Source organism: Bidens hawaiensis, unplaced genomic scaffold (genome assembly GCF_021521415.1).
Source record: "Bidens hawaiensis isolate Kalapana, Puna unplaced genomic scaffold, B.hawaiensis_p1.1 tig00035891_1, whole genome shotgun sequence".
NCBI lineage: Eukaryota > Viridiplantae > Streptophyta > Magnoliopsida > Asterales > Asteraceae > Bidens > Bidens hawaiensis.
Window position 1 is genome coordinate 85,199 of NW_027496240.1, and position 7,408 is coordinate 92,606.

The 7,408-nt window shown below is 35.9% G+C and overlaps 1 long non-coding RNA gene across 1 annotated transcript; it reads right to left on the reverse strand.

The window, feature by feature from the left end:
• Nucleotides 1-223: 223 nt before the first annotated feature.
• LOC143587808 (uncharacterized) lies at nt 224-1,230 on the reverse strand. The gene is made up of 2 exons (XR_013144974.1): nt 1,078-1,230; nt 224-875 (listed from the first exon to the last, which is right to left on the reverse strand). It is a non-coding gene; the product is annotated as an uncharacterized LOC143587808 (long non-coding RNA).
• Between the last annotated feature and the right edge of the window lie 6,178 nt (nt 1,231-7,408).

Genomic DNA, 7,408 nt, shown 5'->3' on the forward strand with positions numbered 1-7,408 from the left:
CCGTACTCCTCGATGCTTCCCCAAATCTAAAACCGAATTTGGCAGCCCAAAACCACTTGGTGTCGTTTAATCATAACATCTCAAATAACTGCTGCTCCTGTTGCGTGTTGCGTCGGACATGTAAAAGTGTAATCAAAACAGTCATCAAGTAAAATTTACATATTATATTTGTGGGTGTATAATTCGAGTTTAGAACAATAGACGACTTTTTTAACTATATATATAATTATATATATATTACATGATCTATTTAACTGTTAGAGATAGAACATAAGAGTATAAGTGTATAACCCATTCATAGGTGGAAGGATTATTTTGGCAACTAAGTAACCCATTAAAAAGCATATATAAGTCAACTTCTTGGCTGTTGCTACTAAATAAAGCATAACAATTTAGAACTTAAAGATAAAATGAGTGTCTTTTTTAAGAATTTTACTTGTTTCCAACTATATTTTAAGTTCACACTATAACACCTCGACATGGAAAGCTTACCTTTGTTGTTGCAGGTCCTGTCTAATCCCCTCCAATTTCTGACTTAAGTGTTGGAACTTGCTGCAAATGAGCATCAGCTTGGCAAGATCATGTCGTAGGCCGAACTTGATTAGTAAGCTTTTGACGTATGGCAGTCAATTCCTTAGTATCAAAAAGAACCGAGTAACTCCTGATCAATCAGAATTCAAACAACCTGTACAAAAAGAGAAATGTTCAAATATTATAAGATGATACATCATACAATGATCAAAGTTAAGAAACTAAACTTAATACCATTAATGACAGTGAAAAAAATGTTAGAACCAAGAACTTTAAGCTATTGCAGTACCATCCTTCTTGTTTCTTACCATATCAATGTTGACATAAGTAGTCCAACTACAGAACTGAAAAATAATAACATACATGTAATATCAAATTAGACGAATTTGAGTATGATAAACATGAATACAAATTAGCAACAATGTAAGATAATTGGAGAGCACTTTATCAACCATTGAATTGTCCAACAGTTCTGCAAAAGTCATATAAACAAACACATATGCTACCCCAATCCATGAGTCTTCTTTTGCAGCTAAATATTCTTACATGGTAACGTCTACAATAATCATACATCGGCCATTGATTATGGTTTGAGCTCCATTTATAACCCATGGATGGATGCCCTGCAACAATATTCAACAAATCATTCAATTTAGAAAGATAAGGCTATAAACGTTGATTTAGGGCTAGCTTAAGATTAATTGTCATTTTAGATACGTAAATTGATCATATGACAACAAATAAAAGCAATTACTAGTCGTGCCACACATAATTCATCTGTTACAAGATTATCAATAACCCCGCCCCCCCCCCCCCCAATCCGTGTGCAAAATCAGCCCTAAATGATCTCTGATGTGCTAATGATCAGCATTCAGATTTCAACATTCAGAAAAATAAAAAAATTATTATTTTGCAAGCAAACATTAAATTAATAGTCCATTAAACCCTAGCCAATTAACATTAGAACAAGATAAAATTGAAGGCATATACCTCACAATAGATGAAAATCATCAATATAATCCTTCAATTAAATCCAAATAAGCAAAAAACCTGGCCGATTGAACCCTAGCCTAGCCGACTGAATCCTAGCCGACTGAAATTGAACGGGCTGTGGTGAACAAAACCATAGATGGTGTTCCTTGTGCAGTGTGGTACTAGTAGAGAAGATCAATGGCAGAAGTATATAAACTCTAGGGTGGGACTGGTGTAGAGTGGGAGATGAACCCTAGCGTGGGCCTGGTTTAATTTGTATAGGCAAAGTAAGGAAATATTGGGCGGGGGTTTTAATTTTTTATTTGACTTGAAACATGACACGCATATATGACATGCATAGTTATTTTTTTAATTTATGACACTAGTTTAATGACATACAAAAAAAAGTGTCATAATTCGTCTAATTTTTAAAAAAATATGACGTTTTTTTAATGACAAGCACATTTGCACGTCATAAATTATCGTGTGTCATTGTGCGCATGTCATTAAAGGTCTTTTTTGTAGTAATGTTTCATGGCTAAGATCAATGAGGTTAGTCATTCTATCTCTGCTACTTCATCTGTTAAAGTATTATATGTTGATTGTGAATCTAACAAACCTAAGTTAGAAGCTTTGAAAAGTCAAAATGTTAATCTTGTAAGAGAAATTGCTTATTTGAAGGATACTTATCGACAATCTCTTGAGTCTCAGATGAGATCTCGAGAAAAGATTGAAGCATTGTCGACAAGTAACCACGATCTCAAAGCTGAGTTATCTGTAAAAATGACGATTAATGACCAAAAGTTTCAAGAAATTCTGAAACATCGTTCAAAGATAACCGATCTTGAGAATAAGGTTCTTGAGTTGAAGAACAAACTGGGAAAGTTTAGAAATTCTTCTTTTCTGTTGAATGAAATTATTGAAGTATTTGGTAAACAAAAGGATTCAAAGAAAGGAATTGGTTTTGTTAAAATTCCACCACCTTTTCACAATGATTACAAAATTAATCCTTTTGCTAGAAAAGATGAGGATTTGAATGAGAAAGAAACTGTTATTTCTGAAAAACCTAAACCAGTTAAAACAGAAACTGTTAAACCCCAAGTTGCTTCTCAAAAACCTCATGTTCAAAGTAAAAAGGTCTTTGTTGAGAATGATGACAAAGTGATTATTGAGGACGTGTTTGAGCCTGAGATAAGAACATCCCAAGTTCTAATCATATTCTTTGCGAATCTCAAGAATTTGAGGAAGCTGTGTATGGTTCATTCAAGTCTCACATGAAAAAGAAAGAACCGGTGAAAACTAAACCAGGGAAAGCAATGAAGTCAGATAAACCAAAGATTTTTGATGAGGACTTAATGCGATTTGTTAATCCTCCTAGTTCTAAGCCTTCACCTGTTAGAGTTTTTAAATTAAAAAGGGGTGGACACGATGTTCACGGAAAAAGATATTCCAATAAGTATCATTAAACCTGAACTTATTGAGAGTGTTTTTATCAATGAAACGTCACAGATTCAAGATCTTGAACGTAAATATGCTCAAGCAAAAACATCAGTTCCATCTGATCCATTGACGAAAGCAAAACAAGTTTTATAACAAGCTAATAAAATTAAATTTGTGAAGTCAACTGGGATAGATACGTTGAAAAGTTTCTCGAATTGTTCTAATTTTGATTTCTACTTGAAAAAGAAGTCTGAATTATCTGATGAGTTTGCTAAGAGCATGACCAAGAATGTGAGTCATCATCAAACTTCTGCATCATTCATTCCAACTACCTCTCAACATCATCGTGTAGACATGCGAAGCTATTTTCTTTGCGGTCAACATGGTCATGTAGTGAGGAATTGTAGTCAGAAGAGCTATCAGAATTTTCATCCTTTTATTAAGGAAAACTCTAAGCCAATTCCATTGGTAAAGGAGATTCTGAAACGACCTGCGTCGTATGCTGATGATACTCATATTATGTTCTCTAATGTGAATCCTCGGAAGGTTATTCATGTTAATGAAACACATGGTCAGGTTAAACCAAAATTTGTCCCGTATGAGCCAATTTGTAGGAACACGAATTCAAACATTGTTCAAGCAGCTTACTTAAGACGAAAGTCTAGGAAGCCTGTAACTTATTCATAGGTGGCTGAACAACAGTTGAATTCTGTTAAAATTAATGATCAAAGAAAAAACCAAAAGGTGCCCAAGACTGAGGCCTAGGCTGCCTTTTTGAACTAATTATCTTTATTTTGTGTAGGGTACATCCAAGACTGTGTCTGGTGAAAACTGGATAATGGATAGTGGATGTTCTCGTCATATCACTGGGAATCTCAACCTATTTACCAACGTGAGAAATATTCAAGGGGGTTATGTGGCATTTGCTGGGAATTCTGGGGGCATGATCACACAAGAGGGTGAAGTTTCAAATGGTCACATCACGTTTGAAAAAGTAAATTATTGTGATAATGTGGATTATAACTTATTAAGTGTATCACAGATTTGTGATAAAAAGTACACAACGATATTTACAGACAAAGAATGTATTATCTTGAAACCGGGTTATGTTATTCCTGAGAACATGGTTGTCATGCGATCACCACGATCGAATGATATTTATGTCTTAAACATAATCTAAGATATCCACATCGATCGAAACATGTTTTGTCTCGAAAGCAACCGAGAAAGACTCGATTCTATGGCATCGTAGAATGGGTCACATACATGTTAGAAAGATGAATTATTTGATGGCTAATGATTTAGTGGAGGGTGTCTCATTGAAGAATTTTAAATTATCCGTTAACTGCGTTGCATGCAAAAAGGGCAAGCAGAGGAAGAAGACACATCCTTCTAAATTATTAAATTCCATTAATACTCCTCTTGAACGACTTCATATGGATTTATTTGGTCCTGTGAATCGTGCGAGTATTTCTAGTGATTGGTATTGTCTTGTGGTGACTGACGATTATTCAAGATACTCATGGGTGTTATTTATGAGTTCGAAAGATCAAACACCGGTTTTGGTACAAAACCTTATCACCAAGATCGAATCACTTTACAAACAAAAGGTGAGGAGAATCCGAAGTGATAATGGTACTTAATTCAAAAACACTATCTTGGATTTCTTTTGTGCTCACAAAGGAATTCATCGAGAATATAGTGCACCTTATGTACCTCAACTGAATGGTGTTGCCGAAAGAAAGAATCGAACCTTGATTGAAGCTGCACGTACAATGCTCCCTGATTCTAAGCTTCCCGTCCAATTCTGGAATGAGACGTTCAATACAGCTTGCTATACTCTTAATTGGGTTCTAACCGTTAAAAGACTCAGAAAGACAAGCTATGAGTTGTTGAATAATTGAAAACCTAATTTAAAGTACCTGGAACCTATTGGGTGTCCATGTACGATGCTGAAGAAGGATGCGGGTAAATTTGAAGAAAAAGCTATCGAAGGTTATTTCTTGGGGTATGCATCTCCAAAGAAAAGGGTATTTAACTTTACATCTGGTTGTGTTGAAGAGTGGTATCATGTGGACTGTCAAAAGTACACTACTCCTCGTCAAGGGAAAGGTCCAGATTGGATGTTTGACTACGATAGTTTATTTAATTCATTTACTCCATCAACTGAACACATAGACGAAGACCTGGTTCGAGCATACTTTGAAGATCATTTGGCAATTCCAAGATTTTCAAGTTCTAATGATGTCGAGGCTCAACCTGATGCTCCAACTGAGGAACCTCACGTTGCTTCTCCAGTTGCTATTGATAATGTTTCAACTTCTTCTGATGATGATCAAGCTGAAGATCAAGTTATTAACCTTGACAGGAAAACATCATTGGTGTGGGCGTTCGTACACGTCATCAAGTTGCTTCGTCAAGTGATAATAACATATTGTGTGCTTACACTGATTTACATTCATCGGGAATTGTAAATCTTGCTAAATTCACTTGCTTTCTATCTCAAGTTGAGCCAACGACAGCTCATAAGGCACTTGAAGATCCTTCTTGGGTAGAAGCTATGCAAGAAGAATTACAGCAATTTGCACGATTGGGTGTTTGGGATATAATAGACAAGCCTGCTAGAGTCAATAAAGCAATTCCGACTAAGTGGGTATTTAAGTGTAAGAAAGACGATCGAGGTGTGATTGTCAGAAACAAAGAACGTCTAGTAGTGCAAGGGTTTCATCAGCAAGAGGGTATTGATTATACAGAGGTATATGCTCCAGTTGCAAGATTAGAGTCGATTCGAATCTTCCTGGCATATGCAGCTTACAATAATATCAAGGTCTATCAAATGGATGTTAAAAGTGCTTTTCTCAATGGTGAACTACACGAGGAAGTGTTCGTTTACAGCCTCCTGGTTTTGAAGATCCTGATTATCCGGACCGAGTTTACCGATTAACAAGGCCCTGTATGGTCTACATCAAGCCCCGAGAGCTTGGTATGGCACGCTTGCCGACCATTTGAATGATAACGGCTTCAAACGAGGGACTGTCGACTGCACTTTATTTCATAAAACAGTGGTGACGATCTTCTCATAGTTCAGATTTATGTCGACGACATTATCTTCGGATCAACAAATGACACATTGTGTAAGGAGTTCGAGAAGTCCATGAAAACAAAGTTCGAGATGAGTTCGATGGGAGAGATGAATTTCTTTTTAGGGTTGCAGGTTCACCAGTCTACTAACAGAATTTTTATTCATCAGACTAAATATGTGAACGACGTCTTGAGCCGATTCAAGATCTCTGCCGGAAAAATCCCTTCTACTCCTCTTCCAGTGGGTCACAATTTATCACCGGATGAATTGGAGGATACCGTTGATCCTACCCTCTATCGTGCCATGATCGGTTCTTTAATGTATCTAACGGCTTCTCTCCCTGATATTATGTTTGCTATTTGTCTTTGTGCTAGGTATCAAGAAAGTCCACGAGTGACTCATCTAGCTGCAGTCAAGAGAATTCTTCAGTATTTGAGGGGAAATCCAGACATCGGGTTGTGGTACCCCAAGGATGATACTTTTGATCTTACTGCTTATTCCGACTCGGACTATGGAGGTTGCAAGATCAACTTCAAATCAACGACTGCAGGATGTCAATTTTTAAGAAACCGGCTTGTTTCCTGGCAGTGTAAGAAGCAGACAACGGTCTCCACTTCAACCGCCGAAGCTGAGTATGTTGCAGCCTCGAGTTGCTGTTCCCAGGTTTTGTGGATACAACAACAACTTCGCGACTACGGTTTGAAGTTTCTTACTACTCCTATTCTGATTGATAATTCTGCTGCAATTTCTATCACAAAGAATCCCGTACAACATTCGAAAACAAAACATATCGAAATTCGATATCACTTTATACGTGATTGCTTTGAGAAGAAATTGATTGACCTTGAGAAAGTACATACTGACTTTCAGAAAGCCGATCTGTTTACCAAAGCTTTTGACAAAACACGTTTTAAATTTTTGCTTGGTTTAAACGGATTGAACACCCTCGCTGATGTCCTTAAACACGGTTGACTATCTTTATTTTCTGTTATTTTTTCTTTTAAAATTTATTTTTGTTTTAAGGGGTGAAAATCTAGAAAATTCTTTAATCCAAAAACATTAGAAAATTCAGAAAAATCAAAAATATTCTGATTTCTTTTCTTTAATGTTTTCCTTTAAAATATTTTGAAAAACCAAAAACATTTTAAAATTTGAAAATCCAAAAAGAATGTATTCTTCATTTTGTACAGAAAAATCCGAAAATCCAAAAAGACTGTGAAGTTTATTTTGTTTATAAGAAAATTGAAAAAGACAAAAATATTGTGATTTTAAAATTTGTATAGAGAAAACCAAAAAGATTTTTGCAGGCGTTCGCTGAAAATTATTTCACTTATCTATATTCGAAGGGCATGTACGTGTATATGTTTGGTCCTGACATTTACT